The sequence below is a fragment of the Protopterus annectens genome, chromosome 5.part0 (assembly GCF_019279795.1).
Source record: "Protopterus annectens isolate FY-2018-M chromosome 5.part0, PAN1.0, whole genome shotgun sequence".
Taxonomy (NCBI): Eukaryota; Metazoa; Chordata; order Ceratodontiformes; family Protopteridae; genus Protopterus; species Protopterus annectens.
Window position 1 is genome coordinate 805,862,184 of NC_056735.1, and position 8,866 is coordinate 805,871,049.

General features: G+C 37.3%; 1 protein-coding gene across 1 annotated transcript in view; it reads right to left on the minus strand.

The window, feature by feature from the left end:
* PIWIL4 (piwi like RNA-mediated gene silencing 4) overlaps positions 1 to 4,915 on the minus strand; it is a 1,045,202-nt gene extending 1,040,287 nt beyond the window's left edge. Inside the window, exon 1 of the mRNA XM_044072628.1 lies at positions 4,742 to 4,915. The gene's annotated coding sequence lies outside the window, so the exon portion shown is untranslated. The remainder of the gene's footprint in view (positions 1 to 4,741) is intronic.
* Positions 4,916 to 8,866: the final 3,951 nt, after the last annotated feature.

The following is an 8,866-nucleotide window of genomic DNA, read 5'->3' on the forward strand; positions in this document are numbered from 1 at the left end:
GAGCCTTTCATTGGAGCTTTCTCAAAAAAAAATAAATTCAGCAGAAAAAGTTTCCTAGTATCAAAATAACATTGCTTCTGACACTGTTTCAAATGCTGTCTCCTTTAAAGTAATTTCTTCTAACACCATGCCAAATCAAAAAAGACAGTGCCAAGATACCTGAATGAAGAGGCACCCACACAGACATGCTTACTGACACAGCAGTCACTCACAGACCATGTATCTCAATACCACTGCAATCTCACAACTACTAACTCTGTTTATGCCCACTTACATATGTGACAATTAACAACCATTAATTTCAAACAGGCCAAAAAAGACAATAATACTAAGATCATGCACTGTAGACTACGTACAATGAAAGGCATTTATTATGCCTATGAAAAATAACAATCAATACAAATATTAAAAAATATCCACTATTTCATAAAACTGAACAAAATTTGCTTATAACATTAAGCAGACTTTGCAGCAATTGGTCTACATGGCAAATTCTCAAGGAGATCTTTCATTGAGATTTTTGTGTATCAATAAAGTAAGGAAACCATATTACTAACGTTTAACAGTCCTGTACTGTTTTAAACTAAAAGTCTAGAAAAACACAATATGCTATACTCTTACCATAATTATATTTCTATACAAAAATTTTGCAGTGATGTTGTTGTTGTATCTTTCGGCTTTTCCCGGTTAGGGGTCGCCACAGCAGAACTCCGGTCCGCTAATGATTGGCAGCAGATTTTTACGTACTGAGTTGCCAGCTCTGACGGACAACCTTCAACGAAGGTACTCCCATTCACGCATGTCTCAACACAGAAGACGCTTTAGCTGAGAATCGAACAGGACAACGTCATACTGTGAGGCGACAACGCTACCGCAGCACCACCACCACAGTGATGATGTTAACGGTGTTAATACATAGAAGCAAAGGAAACTGCATACTGCGTTACCTGATAGACTGCTACAATGTCAATAAAGTTTCAATTATGGCCACAGCTCTCAGTGGTAAACTGTCTTTCAGATTAATTCAGCATACTTCCCAAATGCATTCACTAAAACCCTAAAAGTCACTATCAATCTAAACAGCTCCAGCCTTAACCATCTTAGTAACAAGTTAGGTGCAAGACACCAAGACACTTACTGGTCCCCTCCCCCCATCTCTTTTAAGACCACTGAATGTTTGCTGCACACTGACTGACAGACAAAGTAATACTCTGGGACCGTTGAAGTGATTTTCCAATGTTTTTAAGCTTACATTTATCATGACATGCAGTACAAAAACTGTCGAACAGTGCCTCTGACCATTATGAAACTTTTTTTACATTGCTTTGGAGAAGAAAACCTCTTTTAAAAAGTCATTTTTTATACACTGATGTCAATTAGGAAAACAGTAAGCTTTAATCTTAGAGGTGACAGTATAAACATGCATCGTGTCCATAGACTTTAATGTGGCACCACTGCTCGTGCATGAATTTGCCCCATTAAAGTGCAAGAAACAACGCATGCTACCACAAAAGTAATGTCACAGTAGAAACTCTTAAATTTATTTGGACTGCGGTTAATAAAACATTCATGAAGCTGTACATTAAAAAAGTCCCAAATACTTAAGTACAGACAAGTGGAAAATGTATCACAACACTTGACTCATCAAATTCTACTACACATACATTATCATTGGAAAATCATTTTACCACAAGTATGGAATTTTTAAAATGAAAGGGCAAAACTGCAGACTTGCATATACTAAATCTGAGACTAATGTTTCTCTGAGAATGCCTTTTTTTTCAATGATGTGATCTCAGAATTGGTACATATGTTAGGTAGTGGGGGGCTTGCCCCTCGTTGTGGGAAAAAGGAGGCTTGCTCCCTGCAAAAGACAACTTTAATGATTAACAGCTATTCTTGGCATTCTCTGCTCTCCACTACTTTCAAAATAATTTTTATAATTCCAGGGACAGCCATTACATGTCTTAGAATTACAGTAGGGAGCTGACAGATACAATTTTCAACCCATATTTAATATTTTGTCTGCCTGATTGCCAACATTCCCATTCCCCATTTTACCCCATCATTCCCAGTCCCCATTTTACCCCATCATTCCCAGTCACAAAAATCCAGGAGGAAAGAAATTTCACACATTCCTACATCCCATGGATACAGCACCTGTAAAAAGGCTTTTTATCATGTCCTAACACCATACCTTAAAGTAGCTAATCAACAAGCCTGCAATATCGGGTTTTCAGAACATAACCTTCCATGCAAGTGAGTGCAGGTACAGTATGCTCTCCATAGCAAGCACAATTTACTGCTGTAAAACACAAGGCAAAAATATGCAGTGACATCCAGCCACTCCTGGCTATCTGTAGAGTATTGGGACTTGCTGACTACTCCACTACCTCAATTGGTGACCTGGTATTAGATACTCACATCCCCTGTGGCTGGTTCACAGAGTACCTTGGCCATTAACTGATCCTATATTATCTTAGTCACACAAGCTTGTTGTTAACTGGCTAGAAGCAAACTTACTTGCCTGTGAATTTCTAAACTCATAATACAGTTTCATTCCAGCTGACAAATTAGGTAGCTAATATTCTTAGTGTCAAGACAATTTTTCCTGGCTTAAATATTACATTTTCATTCATTTTCGTTCTTAGATTACTTACTTCATCTAGATTATGTTTGTCTGTTGGCAAACAAAATGATCTCAGATGGTGCACCATACCATTACACGATACACACACACATGCACACCTACTTGCACTTCAAAATCATCTTTCTGGCAAGACCTCATAGGAGACGGGAGCTGAGATTGCTTTGTATGCCAGACAGAGATCACCTCCTAGGAGTCTGTATGAAACTAAGTAGAGGGACAAGACTTTTGGGCTATCTGTGTAGGGTAGATGTTTGAGGTCCTGGATTCTCCCGGTGAGGAACTTCTCTGGTCTCTCCAGGAGACCTGAAAATTCTTAACTTTTTTCATGTAAACCTAGTGAGCATGTGTCCAGTTTTGAGGAAGTAGAAATAAGGCCAGTTAGATGGGTTGATCAAAATGGCAAATGTAAAGGTAACAAAGATGAAAAATTATCTAAGTTGTTAAAATTGCAACAAGGTATTCAAATTATTAAAAAGCAATACAATTATATGAACTAGACAATAATTTCATTGTCTGTTTTAATTATTTTCAACATCCTGACATTTAGCCACTCAACTGACAATGAAGCAAACATAATTTACTAACAGGCGCTTGTGCCTATTGGACTTTTCAACATAACAAAATAAATAAATAACATTGCTCAAAAAAACAAAATGAGAATAGGTTATTAAAAAACTTTTGCTTAAACGAGCCTGTATGAAAAGTTTGCAACCAGGTCATATGGATTTTTTGAAGACTGTATATTAATCTCTCATTTTGTAAGACTCATTGTTATCTTATAAATCTGTATGGGCAGCTTGCAATATTTTCAGATATGATCAAATGATTATGCAAGCAGAAATAATGCAGCAAATAAATAAGTTCTTTCAATTAAGCTTCCTCACCTCCACCTCCTGTATAAAAAGCCCAAGCATGCTTTCAGCTATCTACTGTCTTAAATTCCAAAATCCCGCAATAACTCATTCCATTTTCCTCACAGGCCCCACTAAAACAGCAATTTTCTATCTCTCTTTCTGCTACCCTTTTTCTTTTTTGCTTTCCTCCTTCCAAAATTATTTCCCTCTTACCCTATTCTGGTGTTCACACATACCAAGTTCCTTTTCCGCGTTTTGCTATGTTAACGTGCCCAAGTTTTCTTCCTACAATATCTGATTCATACCACTTAACATTTGATAACCCTACACATTTTTTCCAGCAAATTAATTTCTTTCTTTTTTTCCCCTCCTCACTTAGGACTTCAAAAGGCGGTAATGCAGATAACGTCTAATTCGACTTGCAGCAAACATGATCCTCATCATTTCTGTTTTGGTGAAAAGACCCACAAAGTTTTATACATTTTTATATTGTTTTGTATCAGAAAATCGCAAACACTGGAACAGTATATTCTGCAAAGACGTGCTGGAAAAATAAATGACAATTTAACAAGTATCACAATACTACTATCGGCCATTATAACCACCCCCAACAATTATTTAAAAATGGCAGCTAAGCAAAAATATGCAATTGTAATGCATTGTTTTAACGCTACGTTGTATATACTCCTATTACACCACTGGCAAGAAGAATTACACTGCAACTCACGCTTTTAGCAGACTGTCTTTATTAAGAGATACAACAATCTGAACTACTGATAACTCTAAGAACGATGAGACTAAAAAGTTAAAGTTTGATTACAGGATTGCAGACATGCCACTTGCACCGGCCAGCTTAGGTAGTAACGGCAAAATGTTTCGCAAATAGGAATCGGTTTGTTTCCTCACTGATTAATGCAAACCTATCGCCACCGTCCAATGTTAATTTTATTATAAGTTTATTTACTTCGGATACATTTAGTAATAATAATAAGAATTGTTACTTAGAATACACTTAACAATAATGATCATAATTGCGAGAAAAAGACTAAATTACTTACAAAGGCACTATTCCCTCCCATACACACTATCTGGTTAAAGATTACAAACTTCCAAATTTAACTTCCACTTACCTTTAACTTCCACTGCAATATCACCTTATTACTAAACCCCTTAAAGTATAGGACTGGAAGGGGCTACCAATCGCATTTGTTTTAAATTGTACAATGAAATAACCCACCTGCTAGATGATACTCTGTCCAAACGTCCTATCAGCACAGAACGACTACACCACACAACCGCAGAAACACCGAACGAAGCTTCGAGCAGTACCTTTTCTACTTGCAATCGCTACACGTGTCTCTACCGCAGAAAAGACACAACCACGCCCGAAAAGCACGTGTATCCCACACCCACAACAGGATAAGTCACGTGTGTGAACATGGCACACACTCGTACGTTGTGACTGTCTACGTCTTGGAGTTTGCTATCATGGCCTGTTGAATGTTGGATGGATTTGTTTTGTTTTCTTTACGGAAGATATCGGGAATAACGTTTTTTCGTCATGCAGACCATTCAGCTGTTGTGATTGCAGTTTCTCTTTTAGACAACATTTTCTGCATTTAAGTATTAAATAGCATGGCCAACTATTGCATCCTTCATGTCCTTTGAAGAGGGGGGCTTTTTCACGTTAAAAATATTTTTTTCTAAAATGCTCAGTATATTCAAGGCCAAACCACCCCTCCAGACTTATTATGATAATACATATTTCAAGTGCCTTATATTTTTAATGCTACAAAATCAAGTGCTTATGTGCGCCCCTGTACTTTTGCAAACATGTTTTTTGTACAATACCCGCCCCCCCCCCCCCCAACATTAAAAAAAGAGGCATGGATAACAGTGCAGTATTTAATGCATGTGCTTCACAGCACTGGGTTGTTCATAGGTTGGTACTAGGCTATCAGCCCTAGGGCCTATACAAGCCTAGCCATAACAATTCCCTGGCTATTTCTTCCCACGACCCTTGTCTAGCAGGGAAACAAACTTCATAGAGTAGTACTACGCTAACCACCCTTGCGAGCCATTTATCCCTTGTAGGGCTCAAATCCTGCACCTGGTGTTTATAAGGCAAACACCTTAACCATTAGGCCACCTTCTCAGTCTTGTTCAGTTCCCATGTGGGGTACTATCTATGTGGAGTCTGCTGTGCATTTACATGGGTTTTCCTCAGGATAACTTGCTTGTTCCAACAACCCAGTATGCAATGCATCAGCTTGACAAATAAAGAGCTAAATTGCCCTTAGATGCATTAGCAAGCAGTATGAGCATATGTTAGGTTATGAACTTGAGTCAAATCCAGGACTTACTTTCTGCTAGTAATGCACTTACATTCTGTCACAAGTAGGATATGATCAATTACTTATTCAGTTCAGTAACTGTATGTCCTATACCCATTTTGGCAAGACTTAAGTGTCTTTGGCATACGGAAATTTGTTGCTGCCTTTATTTTAGAATAAATCCAAAAGCAAGATAAGTCTTAACTCATTTAATATAAATGATGCCTGCAGATGCTTCTGCAGTTAAATCCTACTGCCTCTAGGCTTCAAGTGTTGCATGTTCATACAGTAACTGCATTAATAATTCCAAAACCATGCTACAAAAAAATTAAAAGTTATTATTATTGTTATTATTATTATTGTTGTTATTATGGTATTAACTGCTCATCGAAATGTGCTTCTCCTGAATCTGTCTTGCATTCTGTGTGATGTTATGATTTTCTAATTTGTTACTTATAAACATTTGTAATATTTTGTAATGTACTTAGTATTTAGTGGAGCTTTTCTCCTCGGGCCTCTGCTGAAAATGGACATGTATCCAGCCAGACTAGCCCGGTCAACAAATGTAAAATAAATAAATAAATAAATAAATAAAGTTTTCATGTTAAAGTTTACACAGTGACAAACACAACTGTATTGATACTTGATCTCTGTGAAGTGCAGGTAAAGAAATATTGTCATTCATATAACATTTATTTATACTGTCATACATTTCACATTGTTCTAAATATCTCAACAGCCAAGTAGCTCAGACAGAACTGCTTAGCCTCATATGAAAGATCCCAGATGGATTAACAAAATGTTGTTGGCATTATATATGTAACTTGCGTGGTTACTGAGATATTGTAATCCATCCTCCATCCATCCTCCTCAACCCCTTTTCCCATTTTGCACATGGAGTCAGGGTCTCACTTCAGCAGTGACAATCATCTTGAGCCAAGATTTACACTGCCATCTGTCTAGCCCTGCCACAGTAGTTCATTCATACCACTCACTCGCATACACACTCTCACCTTTGGACAATTTAGAGTGTCCAATCCACTTACTACATAATGAGATATTATAAGTTGTTTACAAAATGTTGCAAACTTAATAGTTTCTGTGTTTGATGTGGCATATAAAATCCAGTTTAGGACTTAGATAAAATAGTTTGTGCTGAAGACTTTTCCATTTAACCATGTAGTTCCAGAGTTTAAAATGTGAGAATATAATTTAAGTCCATCAAAAGGATTAGGCTCTGCCAATTGGAAGATACATTGCAAACTTCCAGAGCTCCATTGGAGGGAATAAGTTAATAGAGATGTGGGGTTAAAGGCTCGCTTCAGAGTGGGGGGGGTTCTAAACATTGTTGGGGGAATAAAGGTTCACATCACAGTTGGGGGAACAGCATCTAGTTCAAGTGGTAATGCCGCTCACCTACTGTGACCCACATTTGTAAATATCTATTCTTACGGCAGTAAAAATATAAGGATGTTTCTGTTGCAATAGCTTATATGCGCCCTGTTACAAAACATACAGAATTAGATATGTATTGTATGGTTGCATATATAGTGCGTCAGGTACAATGTATTTCACAGTGTTTTGCATACTTTCTATAGTAAAATGCTTGACAGTGATGAAGAAAATACTGAAAAGCATCTGTTATGTCTGTCAGCAATTTTTGGCTGCTTATGATACACATAGAAATGATATAAGAAATTATATAAAAACAATGCAGGCAAAGATGAGCAAAGCATACCCTTATGAGCTTTTCAAATATGATTTGTAACACATTTAATCTGATTTTATCCATTCATTCACTCATCCATCCATTTTCAGATAACTTGTTTTATCTTTAACAGGAATATGGAGATGCTGGAGTGTATTCCAACAAACAGCATGCATTAAGTACTGAACTATGTTCTGAAGAGGGAAACTGCAGACATTATATCTTTGGGAGGAAGTCAGAACATATAGAGAAAACCCACGCATATATAGGGAGTATATACAAACACTGCATAGTAAGCTCCACAGCCAGGGTTTGAACTACAGAGCTACTTGCTATGATTTAGGAATGCTACCGTCTGTACCAGCAAATTATTTAACAGTACTTTGGTTAAAGGTATAACTTCATACTATCACACAACAAATACATTTTACTGTCACATATTAAACTTAAGATTTTAACAGTTTATGTAACCACCAAGTGGCTGAATTGTATATCAAGAAATCTCTGGTGAAATTCTTTGCACTGAGTCATTTTTTTGATTTTCCACACTTCATTGATACTTTTGCCAATAGCACACTCATTTCTGCAAGTTTAAAAAATGATTCCTCATCAGAGTTTCCTATTAAACACAAGCACAGGTAACAAGGCATTGACTCATTTATATGTAGAACTTTTAAAAAGATAAATTGTTGGCTCCAGATATGTCTGCTGCCTCTTCAACAATAGCAATTTATGCTGTTCTTTTTTGTTGGCCTATACATTATATCAAATTTGCTGACAATGTCTGGCAGTTGTCTAAATTAATTCAAGGTGTCATCAATCAGTTTATTGCTCTCAACTTATGTTGCTACTGACTCAAAATTTCAAGCTGTTAATTTTATTAGTACCTTGATGCACTGCATTCATAAATCCTTACATACCCATGTAAAGTGCCTCTTGAAAATACCCTCCCTCTGTTGTTGAAGCATTTCTCTCCAATACAGCGGTAGTGTTGTTACCTCACAGCAATAGGTTCTCCCATTCGATTCTTGGCTTGGCTTGGGAGTGCCTTCTGTGCGGAGTCTGCATGTCCTCTCCACGGTTAGGTAGCGTTCGAAAGACATGCGTGCGTAAATGGGCGTGCCTTCGTTGAAAATTGGACGTCGAGCTGGCACCTTGGCGTTTCATAAAAATCTACTGCCAATCATTAGCAGACCGCAGTTCCGCTGTGGCAACTCCTTACCGGGAAAAAGCTGAAAGACAAACAACTTTGTTCAGGATTTCTGGACAAAGCCAAATATAATGGCGACAAAGGCTCAACATAAGGGACAACTTTTAAATA